We start from the raw sequence: 17,587 nt of genomic DNA, 5'->3' as shown, positions 1-17,587 counted from the left end.
TTTTCAGTGCACTATGGTTATAAATGGTGATTATTTGAACTGCAATCCACATCATTATAATGTACGAGATTTTTTCACACTAGTGTTTATTTGTTTGTATACCATTCCATGTAAACTCTAGTGTATAAAAATCCCAAAAGATCAGCCATTTCTAAAATACTCAAACCTGCCCATGAGGCATCAACGGCTGTGCCACAGTCAAAGTCCTTCTGAGGTTTGGTGTGAACAGTAACTAAACTCTTGACCTATATGTGCATGATTTTATGCATTGTGCTGCTGCCACATGATTAGCTGATTGGGTAATTGCATGAGTGAGCGGGTGTATTGGCATGTCTTATAAAGTGGATTCGAGTCTAGCTTCAAGTGTTTCTATAAAAGATTCAAAACAAACACATTATGTCAAAATTGTAACCTGGTCTTATATATCTAGGCACTTGTAGCTGGATATTTATTTTGACTCAGTAGTTTAGATCTTTCTCAACTTTATACAGTAAACCACCTGCAGCTTGGCAGCATCTGATTTTGTCAATCTACCATCAGTCTGGAACAGTGCTGCTGAATTCTTAATAGGATTAATCAGAAGGTGATCATTTGTGATTTTGGAATTTCTGTAAATCAAATCGAAGTTTATAACTTATATGGAAGCTGATCTACATAAGTCTAATAAAAATTTATTATGAAATAAAGCATTATTTAACAAGGAAAAGCTTCAATCAAGTTTTCTTGCTTGCTAAAATACGGCGAAGACAATATTTGTAACATTATCTTTATCATAAAGGCTTGAAAACCGTGCTGCTGATAATAATTAGAAAAGTCATATTTGTAGTCATTGATCATTTCTGTCTCAGGACAGGTAAGAAACTGATGCATGCTGAGATGAAGCTGATGAAGGAACCAGACACTTTGTGATCTTGTGAAGTATCATTCTGTCCGGCAGACGTTCAGTGCTGATGAATCTTGCATGTACGCACACCCACACGTTCTCTTTTCACAGGAAGAACAAAATCATTCGCTTTGCCAGTCTATAGTGTATGGGTTAAGCAAAGCTTTTTGTTCTCTGATTTACTTCCAGCAACAGCCTATTAATAGCTTTGTAGCATGTTATTTAAATGTAAGTCATCAAAATGGATAATATATTTCGGATGATATTCTGATCACGTTCACAGTCCTGTCGATTATTGAATTACACATCAGGGTGTATCTGAAAATGACCGAATTAAAAACAACCCAATTTGAGTCAATTTGGAAACCCAGCACTATATGACACTAACATGGGTTTAACCCAGCATGGGTTGGATTTAGCAATTTGGGATTAAATTTGATCAGCAGGTTTACACTGGGTATCAAGATAAAAGTTTTTTCCTACATAATGTTTAAAAAAATCATAAATTTTATAACGGTTAAACAGGATTATAAATCAGAAAAAATATTTGCACTTCTTGCAGCTGATTTCTGTTTTTTTTTCAAGAAAATATGCTTTTTCTCAACTAAATAAACTGATTAAAGTGATTAAAGTAACTCAGAGTTGATGTATGAGGATTGGGTGCTTTTTACATCCAAACTTTTCTTTTTTTTAGCTCTTAGTACAAGCTCTTTTATTATTTTTATTTCAGGCTCATAGCATAATTAACTGGCTTTTATTATTATTATTATTATTATTATTATTATTATTATTATTATCATGGATAGAGACTCCTCATGTTTTATTTCTGCAATAGGAAAAATTGTTTAACTACCAGAATGGTCTTCTTCAAAATTGTAAGAATAAATAAAGATTCATAGTAATTTCTTTTTTAAAATGATGATCACAAATACTTGCGTACTTAAATACTCACCCAAGGAATAGTATCCTTGGTTTTTCATTATTATTTATTCATCTATTCATGCTCATTTAGAGAGTCGGTATACTGTATGTAATAAAAGGTCTAGTCTGACATCAGTACAGCAATATCACTATACAGTAATACCACCATACAGACAGCAACTAAAGTCCTGATACCAGAATTACACTGTTGCCTGGGAAACAGGTAGAGCATGTTAGTGCAGAATGCAGAGGATGGTGTGTTCTTCTGTTCTGCTGAGTCAAACTAATAAACTGGAACAAATTCACATTCCAGGTGTAAGTATTTCACATGGTGAGAAGTCTGCATTTTTAAATGCGCTATGGACTAAAAATCAGCAGCAGGCCATGTGGATGAACTGCAAACCAGAGCCACCAAATTATCGCCACCTGTCTATCAGGCGCAGGATTATTGTAGAAAAAAACAAAAACAAATAAACTTTCCTTTGTAAGAACAAGTATCCACATAATCATTTTATAGGCACCCTTGTGTCCTACTGTTGTTTCCTCAGGCACTTCTATGTGATTACACAGCCAACACACTGAGATCATCAAGCGTGGTGACATCATCAATTTTGGTTTAAAAGCAATGTATTGCTTCCACCAAGTGCAAACAGACAGCAAAACACTTTTGTCCATGCCGTGCCCACAGTAGCAGAAGGTGACTGACAATTTGTCATGTTGCAAAAGCCCTGGCCAATGTAGATTAAATTGAATCCATCAGTCTCGCTCTCCTTTCACTGGAAGCTAAATTGTCCTACCATTGTGTCACTGCTATTTATATTTCCACTGCCCAGGTTCGTAATCAAATGACATACGAGCCACACAGCTGCCGTGTGATTTGCTGTGTGTTTTTCCATATCCACTTATTTATCAGTGTATCCGATATCAGGTGTTTTGTAAAAATGTGAATATTCTTTAAGTAAATATATTATAGAATTAAATAACGTTTACAGCATTTGGCAGACACCTTTATCCAGAGCAAGTTCAATTTATCTCACTGATGAAACTGAGCAGCTATTGGGTTAAGGGCCTTCCTTCGGGGCCCAGGAGTGGCAGCTTGGTGTAGATAGGATTTAAAATCACAACCTTTGGATCAAAGTTATTAATATAGTCAAAATAAATAAATAAATAATCAAATAAATAATGATAATAATAATATGTGTTATAATAAAAAAAAAAGATATAGGAATATAGGTGTGTAAGATTACACTGCTGTAAATACTCTTAACCCACATTTTACAATAAAGAACTGAATAGAGAGAGAGAGAGAGAGAGAGAGAGAGAGAGAGAGAGAGAGAGAGATTCCAAGTAGTAATCCATACATTGTTATTTGTGTGTGTGTATGTGTGTGTGTGTGTGTGTGTGTGTGTGTGTGTGTGTGTGTGTGTGTGTGTGTGTGAAAGAGAGAGAGAGTGAGAGAGAGAGAGAGAGAGAGAGAGAGAAATAGATTCCAAGTAGTAATCCATACATTGTTATTTTCACACTTTTAACAAGTGCATTTTGATAAATTGAAGCGAAGAAAGCGAGAGAGAGAGAGTGTGTGTGTGTGTGTGTGTGTGTGTGTGTGTGTGGGGGGGGGGCGGAGGGGGAGATGAATAATAAGACTAATTCCTTACTCTCACTTTATAACTCATTCCAAACTGAACACTTAGTGCGCCTTAATGAATGAGCCATCAATGCAAATCAGCAGCTGAAAGTGAAGAAAGTGCACAATTTGCCGTGGGCTGAAGTTGTTTCGAGAAACAAATAGAAGGTGAAGAATGAACGGCAATCCAAATCAGAGAAAATTACCTCGATGAAGTTACAAATGCAAGTGTAAACTCCTGCCAACTGGATTTCAGGCCCTGAAATGAGTGTCAGGTTAGAGGACAAAAACAACTAGTGTGTAAAACTTTAAAGGCTGAACTAAGCCATTAGGCACTGTGATATTAGATATTAGATATTAGATGCTTAGAGGCACCCTGGGTCTGTGACTCATCAAAAAATTGGATTTCAATCCTGTTGCCTTGGGGTGGACAGAATTTTCACACAGATGTTCAGATAGAACAAACTGTTTGGCACATGTGAACCAAATACAGATGTCAGTGTGGTTTCAGCAAGTGATGCTCCACCTTATATTTAAAAGTACACTAATTTACAAGCAATAGGTCATGCTCTTAAGTGTTTACAAATACCTCAATCTGAGCAGTAACTTGTTATTATACATCACATATATACTTTATATACTAAATGACAGAAGCAGCACTACAGCATTTAATGGGGAAATCCACCCAGCTGCAATGGGAAGCAGGAATTAAAAGAAACTGCATTAAAAATGCATAAAGAACTTCAATACACTGCAGTCTTGCCTGCCTCATATATATCAACCTGACAATTTAGTTAAGGTCTAACCAAATTTAAGAGGTGCAAGAAAAACGACTGGGGATGTAGCATTATTGTAGGATTGTTGCTTTATTCTTGACCCATGATTATTCTGGGCCTTAGAGCTAAGTTAAGCCTGTCTAACAACACACATATGAACCCATATTATTCATAATCGTGACATGACTGTTCAAGCCTATGACTTATATGCTGCCTGTGCAGAATTTCTGTAGCTTGTGCAAGATGGAGTATGCTGAAAACAGAAGGCTGTCTCAGTTATGCATGATGCTGGGCTCGAAGCCAATTTACAAAATCGGCTCTATTTTATTGTTGAAATCATAAATTCCTAAAATTCACGGGCTATGAAATAAATGACACATAATTCAGATCCAATAGACAACACATATATATGATGCTGTACATCAATGCCCATATTGCATGAACTATAATTTTAATGACAAGTTTATCTTAAATTGAATAGTTTGAGATCTCAAGCTGCTCTATTGTAGAATTATTCTGTGATTGAAAGACAATGTCAAAGACGTGCTTATCTACCTGAGAATGCAGCTCTCAGTGATGAAGTATTGAGTAGAAACATCATCCATGTAGACCTTACACAAGATTCCATTTAGCACCACTATTAAAAAAAAAGTTGAGACAAGAATTTGCATAAAAAGCTTTCATTAGAAAATTGTAGACATCAGTGTACTCCAGGTTCACTTTATTGGGAGAGCTTGGTCACGCATTTATGTAATTGTCTTATGAGCTACTCAAGCTGTAGTGGCGCAGTGCATAAAATATGATCTTACTGACTTTGACAGTGGCGTGGTAGAGGCTGTCAAATGAACGCTGATTGCTAAAAAAACATTACATGTGGTCGATATTCATATGAAATTCTTCAGTTAGTATAAAATACACTTTTTGGATGATTTTCAATTTATAATGCTGATGTCACCTATTTTTATGTTAGGTATGGTATCCTCATTACATCTAAGGGAGTTTTTCCTTGCCACAGTCGCCATGTCTTGCTCATCAGGGATAAATACACACCATTCACCTTGACTGTTGATTTCTGTAAAGCTGCTTTGAGACAATGTCTGTTGTGAAAAGCGCAATACAAATAAACTTGACTTGACTATGGCATATATGGCTCTTACTCAGCCCATACACACAGGTTTGGCACATGATGTTTTCTTGTTATGTGCAGGTTCAAGTATTTATTTCCTAACCTTCATTGCCACCCAGTAAAGTCACTGGGTCTAATTTGGCCACAACACTAAAAACTTTAGGCTATGTCTCTTCTCACGTGAGAAACACTTGAGCTTTTTCATAAAAAAGACAAATGATAATGAGTAACGATAAATAAGATGAAGAGGTAAGATGTTTCTCCTCATTTTATGGCTTTACTGCACCAATGCTTCACAAGAACGGAAAGCTGCGGAACGAATAGTACACTTTGTACAGAAAGTAATTGGCAGTGACCTTTTTGTACTTGTTAAAATAGGCTTCATAAAAACTCTTACAAGCTGTCTGGATTGTTCATGATCCTCTAGGCTACCTGGGTTTTGGCATTTTCTGTTTCTTGCTGTCAGGCAAACATGACCATGCTATTAAATGCTCAAAGAGCCACAGATGCAGTTGCGTCTAAATCGAGGTTTCATACACCTCTAAAATAACAACAATTATTCTAGTGTTGTTTAGTATTATTTAACTTTTTGATGTATTTTATGGTTTTTATGTGTCACTTTTATTGGTAACAAGCATTATCATTTACATTATGTGAGTATATTCATATTTATTTGAATTTTGGGATGGTTTTAAGCACAATATTAGAACCACAATTTCTTTGCTGCTATATTTTCCATCCTGACCTCATGGCATTTGATTTGAAATTGTAATGCATTTTAACAATGGACATTGTTTTAAAGTAGCTGTAAAGAGATTTTAAAGTTGTTTAAAAGAGTTTATAAGTTTAGTGGCTATAAGTTTGTTTATTCCTAATGTTAGGTTTTTGGATGGTGATCAATGAAGCCATAAAAATGTATAGTAATAAGGTCTTTGTACTGATTAATCCACAGCCATTATTTATTCCCTCTAACATACTGTAAGTCAAACAAAGGTCACACACCTAAGTTAAAGTGACTTCCTTGAAGTCAGTGTTATTTATATTACATGTAGGACACATTATGTGAACATGAAACACAATGATATTAAGTGTAACTGTATTTATAGCTGTTAATTGCTTCATATGTTTATGATGGAGTCTATCTATTCTTAAAATCCACTGATTCAATAAATTATTTGCTTTAGTATAGTTTATTTTGGTAACTCAAAGTAAGAAATTAACAAAAAGACACAATTCATTTATTAAATGCATTCTGGCCTGAGTGAACATTGTCAAGAAAAAATGCTTGTTACACTATGTGCTCTTTAACTTCGCCGATGGCAAGATATTTCCACCAGCACCTTTCCACAATGTAGGATAACCTTGACACAAGACCAAGGAGGAATGAGTCGCCTTTACTCAAGTGCAAACACACTGGTCATGATTGACGACAGTCTCACGCAAATCCTGCAAATTAGCTGCCAGCTTATATGTGCCCCTGAGGCTTTTTTCCATCTCGAAATTACATTAGTGCTAATGGTAATGATACAAGTGTGTACTCTGTGCTTATACACTGTGCACAGAGCTTTACAAAAGCAACACCTAACCAAGGAGAACACACTCCATTAGGAAAGCAAACAGTTTTTTTTTTTTGGTCACTGCAATGGGAAAGTGTGTAATATCCTGAATGTTTGATCAGTTCTTACAACATGACCAGAAGGATAAATATAACTGAGAAAATAGATAAATATAACATCTTGTAACAATGATATGTAAAGATTGTTTCTCGCTTACCTGCTTGCCTGCCTGCCTGCCTGCCTGCCTGCCTGTCTGTCTGCCTGTCTGTCTGTCTGTCTGTCTGTCTGCCTGCCTGTCTGTCTGTCTGTCTGTCTGCCTGTCTGTCTGTCTGCCTGTCTGTCTGTCTGTCTGTCTGTCTGTCTGCCTGTCTGTCTGTCTACCTAACTACCCACCCAACCACGAACCTATCTATCTATCTATCTATCTATCTATCTATCTATCTATCTATCTATCTATCTATCTATCTATCTATCTATCTATCTATCTAAACTTTGTGTTTTACAATCCTTGTGGGACTTTCTATATGGAAGAATGTGGATACATTTTATTTTAGATACAAATACTAAAGCAATCTCACACACACACACACACACACACACACACACACACACACACACACACACACACACACACACACACACCCATCTTAACAGGTAGGTGTGAAGCTGCCAAGATGAACTCTGACAGATTAATGGTCTTTTCCCTGAACAACATACTGCCTTTGCATGCTGGCTGTGACTTTATTAAAGGAAATCGCCCGAAAAATATTTGAACTACTGCAGAGTCTTTTAGCCAAATAAAAAACAAAGAATATGCACAAGACTGGATTAGATTGGTTCACTTCATTATGAAGGTGTCTAATTGCTGATAATCTCCGTTAGACATTAGGAACCAAGCTGGTGATGTAGGTACAGTAGCTACATAACAGTGTAGATGAAACTTGATAATATCTTTAAAAATAAAATTTTAATTTTATTTTGATCTTCTGATCAAAGAAATAAGTAGCAGTGTTTATTTTGATCACTTTTAGTTGGATTTTTAAGATTTTTAACTCCAACTGTGTTTAAAGTTCCTTAGGTGCTGCTTTACATTACTATTAAACATAACACAACTAAGGGGAAATAAAATAAATGACAATCTCTAAAATGCGCCTGGGTAATTAACTGTAGATTTGATCAAGTACTTTTTTTTTTTTATAAAATCTTCACATTTCCCAAATGGACTAAGTATGAGTAATGATTTTTGTAATAAAAAAAAAAACAATTTGACCCACTTTTGGGGCAATATCCCCCCCTTATTATTGATAAAGGTATTAAAAAGAGAAGAAAAAAAAGAGGGATAAAGGATGTGGAGACGAAAATCTAATTTCCACCGATTCAAAATGTTGTTTGCTCCCTCCAGGGGTCGATAATAAGAGAGCACGGTTCAATAATCTCCTTAGACCATTTCCTTAATCAAACAGGCCTTCAATAAACAATAGCCCCAAAAGGTTTCCATTTCAGTCAAAAAATAAACAGCATTAGTCACAGCCAGAGTTAAAAAAAAATATGAAAGGCAAAAAGTGCCTGGGTTTTTGATGTAAAATTGCTCTCTACTACAAGAGGATATGTACAAAAGGTCAATCAATATACGTGCTATTAAGCTTAACAAACCTGACTAATCCATAAACCGCTTGCTGACATTGTAAATAAGTAAGAGAAAAAACAAGGCATCAGAAAGACTGTTTGCTTGTTTATCTGACCATCATTCCATGTGTGTGTGTGTGTGTGTGTGTGTGTGTGTGTGTGTGTGTTAGCATGTGCGAGTTTGTAACCTTTTACAGTGTAACAGAATCCATGTTCGCAGTGCTCTGCTAAGCTTTGAGACAGAATACCTTGTCTTTTCGGTTTCTCCATACGAACCTTATCTACACGTCACTATGACGGTAATCCATCACACTGTGACAGGTGTGTGAATTTGCTCATTCATCACACTGTGTGAATTTCACTTACTTTTTCCATTGAGGTTTTTTTTTCTCTAATTGCTTCTCTCCAAGTAGGTGCAAAATAAAATAAAATATTAAACATTGTTCACAGCCGTGAAAGCACGATTTCTGCCAAGAGGCTTGATTGCTTTACTTACCCTTGTTTCTCTTGCTATTGGTAATTGATTGTCATGACAAACATACATTTAGCAAAGACTGAGTGACAATGGAGAATCCCCCATGGCAAAAAAATATATATAGAGGGTGGCAATGGAGAACCCACCCACTCCTAGAGATGGACCACATACTCAATAGTTTTTTCTGCTATGAAATGTGCCATGTAGTTCCATGGATGTAGAACTCTCACCATTTGATTGCATGAAAAATCAGCAGAGCAGAGCAGAGCTGATCCCTGCTACTATAATTTGATGAAATGAAAATCATATCGTTCCACATTGGTGATAATAATAATAATGTTGATGAAGTACAGGTTTGACACTGCTTTATATAGTCATTAATTCTTTCCAGAACTGAAATATATTCGTTATCTTAAAATCATTTTGATGCCAAGCTGACAATCAAAAAGTGATGGCCAAATTGTAGTTAAATCAAGTCTTAACTCAGAAACAGATTCATCGCAACCATCCTATGACATTTCTACCGTACATTATTGTTGGGAAACATCAGTAAAATTATATCTTTCAAATTCATTCAATGCGAGGAAGACTGAGATCAGACAGTCATTTTAAATGTCTAAAAGATTCACCTAAAGTTATTAAATAGTGATTTACTGGACAAAAGTGTCAATAAAGAAAGCTGATTTAGAAACCTAATAAGCTAATATGGCATAATGTGATGATACTTTAAATATTTAGCAAATGTTTTTGCGTTCATGTTTAGCGGAGAGCTAATCGAAGGGATATTCTTCCATTTGCTGAAACAAGAGTTCACTTTTTTGTTTTTTAATGTCCAGTTTTTAATGTTCTTGTCCTATGCATCAGTTTACTCTCAGAGAGCACAAAGCTTCACTTTCAAAGCCGTGAAAATGGTGTCCATAAACTGAACCTAAACCTGAGTATACCAGAATTGATTTAATATTCATTAATCTGTGATTTGTAATTAAAAAACTGTAAGATGAACAAAAATGTAAACTCTAATCCCATTACCGATGTTGTTATACTGCTATTTTATATAATGTGGCTATATAATATTTCTGTCAGTATACTGGCTGATTTTTCCAACCCATTTTTGGTAGTTAATATACACTACATGGAGAGTGTATATTATCTACCAAATTATGGTTGTAGGCCATAAGATCATAAGATTTTATGCGCTTTTTTAACAAACTGTTGTACATTTATTCCCCATTTGTTGATATAATCACTTCCACTCTTCTGGGAAGATGTTCCACTAGATTGTGGAACAGGTTTGTGTAGCCAGGTTCAACTGAAATGAAGATCTTATGCTACAGCATCCAAATATATTATATACAACTGTGTGCCTCCATCTTTGTGGTAACAAGGGCCAATATTGAATGAAAAGTCAAGTGTCTTAATACTTTAGTCCATATAGTGTAGATGAATAATGCTAATTTGTTAGTGGCAACATCTGATCTGATTGTTTCTATCCGGTGATTAGGAAATGTGCTGCCATGGGTTAATTAACTAGGTAATGCTGAGCTAAAGACTGGCAGAAGAAACTCAGGCAGTGAGACATAAACCTTCTTTAACAACCCAATGTAGACTGTCTGGCAGAAAGCACCCTGCTGCTGAACACTCTGGTCGAAAAAGGTTGCGTGACCTTGCTGAACACGATCATGTCATCATTAGCGCAGCAGACAGCGGGTTTTAGAGCAGCCATTACCAGGGTTAGAGTGCTGTTCAGATCCTCTACCAGTGCTCAACACCCTGCCGGAGCTGGAGGGGAGCTTAGACTGAATCACGAACTAGACAGTAATATGATTCAACCTTCAGTTTATTTTTTTGCACTAATATAAATTCGCTTGTCATTACGAGAGAAAATGCACTTCTAACTCTCAAAAAGTTTTTAATGGGAATCTCACGTGTACAATATAAATGTTTTGCTGTCGTACCCTCAAATAACTATGACTCACCAGCAACATCCATTAGGTTTAAGAGAGTTTAGGTCATACAATATGTTCACATAGGAATGTGGACAACTTTTCCCTGACATTAAAACGATATCACGTAAAAATGCTTGTGCAAAAGGATTTTTTCTTTTTTCCTGGAATCGAGTAGCACAGATAGATAGACAGACAGACAGACAGACAGACAGACAGATGGATGGATACATTATTTATTTAAAAATTCCATGATGCTGTGCAGTGGATGCAGAGGATTGTCCATGATTGACAGGAACCTGCTCAGCGCCCGTCTCTCTGCCACTGATGACAAGCTGTCCAGTTCTGAGCCCACAACAAAGCCCCCCTTCCTCAATAGCTGAAACGTCTTTGGTGTTAAAAGCACTGGAGACATCCAATTATATCATTCTCACAGCCCCCCTGCCACTGTCCTGGTGAGAGAGGGATCGGTGCAGTATGAAGAAAATGGCGTCCTTCACTCCCACCTTCTTCTGGTATGCAAACTGCAGAGAATTGAGAACATGGCAGACTTGTGCCTTCATGTGAAGCAGAACCTGCTCCATGGTCTTCATTATGTGAGACGACGGGGCGACTGTCCCTTTTAGTCATTCAGCTCTCCAGGGTGTGGTTTCTTCAGAACTGGGATTGATGCAGGATGCTGAGGGACCCTCTCCTGTTCCAGGCTCAGGTTAAAGATGCAATTCCATGTAATTCTATGAAGCTGTGTGACTCACCAATTGTTTGCTGCTTATGGTATATGATGCACTGCTTTGAGGCACACAAAGCTAATGGAGGACTTGTGAAAGAGTGCACTCGCTGAATTCAGTGAATGAACACACAAATGAATGAATGACCAGCACATGAAATACACAAAGCTCTTATAGATGAAAGGGAGTTTTTTTCTAAACCACAAAGTAAAAAATAAAAATCGTGTCCATTAATGCAGAGGATATGACCTTGTTTTATCATCCCACTTTAGGACAAAAAAGGTTTCTTTTGAATGTAGTGTTGGAGTAATGATTATAATGAAGCCTCTAATTGGTCTAATTGTTTTACACTTTCACCTGTTACCAATTACATTTTAATTCATTGTGGAGAAAGCCCTGAACTATTCCGAAACATTTTGGGTTCTCAAAACAGCAGTTATTATACAAAGTTACATCATATGAAATAAAAGGAAAAACAAGCAATAGAGTCCATAGAAAGGTATTGCTTTAATTAAATTGAAATGAACTGATCCCTGGTACACTCTATCTATCTATCTATCTATCTATCTATCTATCTATCTATCTATCTATCTATCTATCCATCCATCCATCCATCCATCCATCCATCCATCCAGGGCTTTCGGTCCTTCTTACATGCGAAACAGAGTTACAATCTGATTTCCTTCAGGAACGTTTTAAGTGGCGGACCGCAAGTTCGTTTAATCTCTGCCTCGCACTTTATTACTTTTATTAAACTTGACACAACAATGTCAGATGGAATAAAAAAAAAAATACACATACATACATGAAAACACTCAAGAATCAATAGTGCTAGTATTAGCCGCTAACCAGGAAGTAGCTAGCAGCTAACGCTAGCACTATGGTTTCTTTAGCATTTATGCCTAGATTCAAGAATTGCTGTGCAGAGGGACTATTTTGAAGGTGATAGTGTGGAAATGAAGATAAATAAAGTAGATTCTTGTAAACAGAGCGAGTCTCAAAACTTTTTGATACCAACTTGTAAATATCCATGAAGGCTAATTGCTTTTCCATCTGCAGTTTAGTCCATCAAATATCACCACAGAATGTCCAAAAACCCAAACAAATAATAAGCATAGTTGACTATTCAAAAAATTACTTACAATGTTGATTTGCACAACGCATAAATCCTATTGAAAATCTACTGAATAAAGAGCATGAGTGCTATATTGTTAAATATAAAACTGACAGGTAAGGCAACTTAAACACACACACACACTCCAACACACTTGCTATGTTTCCTTCCAGCGTCCCTTCGTTTGTCTGTAGCATCCTCACAATCCACACACTCTGTCAGACGATGCAGATTTTTCTGCTCAGAAAAAGTGGCACTTAGAAGCTCTTGCGAAAACTAACAGCCTTCTCTTGACAACAGCTGCGATTTGTATTGCCAGTGTGGGTAGTGTGGGTCCTCCATTACCTGTTTCTGCCCCATTTCACTGAAGACTGAAAGCCATGCATTGCCTATGCTATATTTAGGTCATAATCTCCAGTTCCTGTAATATGGTGAATTTCTTTCTTCCAGAGAATGATCACCACCCACTTTGACCAAAGCTGGTATATTTATTATTCATTATTGACTGGTGAGTTAATTTAATTGGTTTAATTCAAATATCACTCTATTAAATATAACTAGACCTAAAGGGCAAATAGGTAAATTAAATAAATGTAATAAGAGGTATATTTAAATCATTATAAAGATACTACTCGTGTAACAGGTGCAGTTAAGGGCATCCCCGGCTGCAATAACTTTGCAAGAATCATTACTTCAACACATAAAACACACTTACAGTCAGACTCAATTGCTTTGCACCCTGCTTGCCTGACCCTGTAATACACTTACCCTGCTATAAACAACACTTAAAGTGAGTGCTTGCGCAGCTTACTCATCAAATAAACTTTTTCTTTACAGAGTTATCGGATTAAGAAGAAAACCCTTTTATTTGGTTTGATCAATTTGGGAAATCCAATTAAGTTTTAGACACGTGTAGCTGTCAGAGCTTCCTAATGATAGAGCAAGTGGAAGTCATTTTGTGAATCAAATCTAAATAGTTGTAATATACTAGATTACTTACGGACAAGTAACCAAATATCTGTGAATTTTTGCAACTCTTACAAAAAGTCGATTACTTTGTTTTCCCTTTCGGGTTCATTTGAAGGTTTTATCCCTATGCTGCATCAAGAAAAGTTCCTGAACGCTGTTGCTTTTGGAATGATAACATTTTGTTGTTGTTGTAGCGCTATAAAAAATATAATTGGTTTGAACCAAATATGCATAACAGACAATCCCACTCTCATGTCGCATTGTTTAAATGTTAATTGCAGTTTTTTTTTTTTCGTACTTTTTCGTACATTCATCTGTGAACCATTGATCCAGACCTCTTTATATGCCTCAGTGCAACGCATATTGCAAAATAAATTATATTAAAGGCTTGGATGCCACTTGATTCTGCTCACTTAGGCAAGAAATTATGTAATGAAGTGTGGGTATCATGAAATCAGTACTTGCTTGGGTATTTGGAGGATACAAAACCTATGTGTGTGTCAAGTCAAGTCAAGTCAAGTTTATTTGTATAGCGTTTTTCACAACAGACATTGTCTCAAAGCAGCTTTACAGAAATCCACAGTTAAGGTGAATGATGTGCATTTATCCCTGATGAGCAGCAGTGGCGAATGTGGCAAGGAAAAACTCCCTTAGATGTAATAAGGAAGAAACCTTGAGAGGAACCAGACTCAAAAGGGGAACCCATCCTCATTTTGGTGACATCAAGAGTGTGATCATAAATCTTTCAACAATACAGAACAGTGGAGAGTGAGACTAACATGAGCACTGGAGTATAAGATTATAAGTAAATGTTCTTTCTACAGTCTTTGGTATAAAAGTAGGAGCTACTGAGCTCAACATTTGTGATCAAATGTGTGTGTGAGTGTGTTCACATGTATGTAGGTAAACAATAGGAAATCCAATAACAGGCAAGCCTCTATCTATTGATTGTTGGCCGGGGTATTAGATTGACCATGTTCACTATGTCCAGAGGTAGAAAAAAAGAAGATTTGTGCTTTTTCTGAGCACTGCGATAGAACTCATCACACAATTCCAGATAATGATCATGTTGTGAACAAGGTCACCTCAATGGAACCACATCCTCTATTCACAGTGCTCTATTGACCGACTGGCATGATTGGGAAGTTCTATGGAATCAATGTGAGGCTATTTTTGGCACTGTAATTATGAAGACTTATGAATAACAAGTATGTCCTTTAATGAATTAATTATAGCCTTCTTGTTCATAAAAAGTGCACCTAAATGAGCGGATGCGGACAATATGCGGACATGGGCAATACATTTGCATATATTTGCATATTGGCTGGCTTGTAAGAGTTAAATATAGGCACAACAGAAAAAAAGTTGCATGAATTAAATACGCCATAAAACTGCATTTCATTGGCTCTGTACATGTACCCTGCACAATGACAAAGTTAAATCTAATCTAATCTAATCTAATCTAATTGTCATGATTATATATTAAAAATAAAGGATAGGAATACAGCCCATACAATAACAGGTCTGCTTTTGATGCATGCCTGTTTGGATTGGAAATATATTCTTATAGTCATGCTCACGACTCCAAGAGAAGACTTTGAAGTATTTGTAGTGCTGTAGCAAGGTTCTTTTTTTTTTTAAACACCAAAGTCAAACACGTTGGTCAAAGAGGATCAGCAGAACCGTGATAGATACTTTCTGATTAGGCCAGAATAGATTTTATTTGTATTCCTCTCGGCTGGGAACTCCAAAGGCCAGAGGGCCACAGCTGCACTCTCTGCACACACATACAAACACACACACACACACACACACACACTGCAGTCTAGCACTCTCCCTCAGTATCCATAGCAACGGTCCAATGCTGATGCGATCGACTTCAAGTCCAGGGAGTCGAAGCATGCTGTGAACGCATATTGGAGAAATAAAGTATGACACACACACACACACACACACACACACACACACACACACACACACACACACACACACATATCAGAGGACTCAGGCACAGCTAGTTCCAGTTCTTGTGTAAAATGAAAAGGTTATTTAAAAAACACAGCACAAAAAAAGCCAACAACAGTTTGATTTGTAAAAAGGATTTAATTCTAAAGGGGGCTAATTGTTCACAAACTCTAAAATGTAGCATGCTCATTGGAGGAGGGAAAGTGACATAAATGTGTGTATATATCTATAAATACTAAGACTAAGTCCAAACCAATCTCCATGAATTCATTTTTAGAAAATGTCGGCTTTATGGCAGATCTCCCCTACAAACTAAACCCACTACCTCCCTCCAGAGGCTGCTGCCCATAAATCTCACTATAAATCCCATAAATCGGTCCACTATAAAATAGGGTTGAATGTGCTCATTTCATTAATGCTAATTCAACACTCGAATCTGGCCTTTCTCTGTCTACAACACGCAATATTTTCACAGAGTTAAAGGATGTCCCAAGAACCCATGGGCGACATTCCAGACCTGTGTATTATGCAGTAAAGAAAAGAACGAGTGTAAAAATGTTAAATGGTATGGTCCCAGAATAATGCAATATAGATGTTTAATCAGTATTTAAAAGCAAGATAGAAGGTATTAGAACAGGACAATAGAAGTAGGTGCATTGTGTAGGACAGAGTATAACTTAAACTTCCTCAGGAATGGATTAGTAAGACCTAGGACAAAATATAGGTAGGCAATATTTATTAATCTACAGGTGTTGTCCTCCTAAAACCCAACACGTGCAAAGTAAAATGCATACATTATGTACTGTATATATTGTCATACTTTAGGTGGGTGGATTCTTTCTTACTATAGAAATGGTGCTGAAACTTATAGATGAACTGGAAACGTATATTTTTTTAACTTTCCCAATTCACCAACCATGTTCTTAACTATTACGTCGTCCTACAGCAAATACATTTTCATAGGTTGAGCACGAGGAAGCATGAGTCAAATATTTTATTTTTTACTCAACTACATTTTGCGAATTCGGTTCTTTTTCATGAGGATAAAAACTTAATTGGTCTAACTCGCAGCAATCCACCAATCAGGGTTGAGCGCTCGCTCTGTTTTAAACTTGTTTTGATTGGCGCTTGGAATAAAAAATTAAAGAAACGTGACTTTTTTGAAGTACTTGAAAAGAACGATTTAATTGTAATAGATCAATCAGTGTTTGACTCAGAATATCATTCTATTAATAGATTGTTATGCTGAGAGTCACATTCGAGTCTTTTCCTTTAAACTAAAAAACAAACAAGACAAAAATTATAATAGGAACATTATAGCCATAAAAAAAATCATAGTACTTTGGATACTTAAAAACATTTGAAGGTGAATACTTTTGTAATTTTATTCAAGTGAAAGTTTTTACTTTTGCTGCAGTCATATTTTGCCGAGTGTATCTCTACTTTTACTCAACTACATGGTTTTTGTACTTCCACCACTGCATGCACATCTTTTAAAGTAACTATGCTTGCTTTCGAAGCGTGTAGTCCACAATCTGATCAGTGAGTCCAATTTTATAATCAATCCTGGATATTGGCAAAAGTATTGATGCTTTGGATTTAAGTAGTTTTCTGGAAACAGTGCCTTCCTGGAATCTAAATATGAGCACATCCAGGTAAGTAACCTAAGGCCTGTAAAGTTTCTTTGCACAAATCAAGTCATCTATGATCGTTCAGTCTTTTTAAAGTGAATTGCCACATATCTTATGGATCCTGCACTTCATCTCCAATTATAAGAAGCAACAGTCTGAAAGAAATTCCAGTTCTGAATGACATGACCAGAAAGTGTTTTAGGACTGACTTAAAATGGCTTAAAGGTAGCATATGCAGTTGTATATCTGA

The sequence above is a fragment of the Silurus meridionalis genome, chromosome 2 (genome assembly GCF_014805685.1).
Source record: "Silurus meridionalis isolate SWU-2019-XX chromosome 2, ASM1480568v1, whole genome shotgun sequence".
NCBI classification, from domain to species: domain Eukaryota; kingdom Metazoa; phylum Chordata; class Actinopteri; order Siluriformes; family Siluridae; genus Silurus; species Silurus meridionalis.
The sequence above is the reverse complement of the archived record's forward strand: the minus strand, read 5'-3'. Positions refer to the sequence as shown.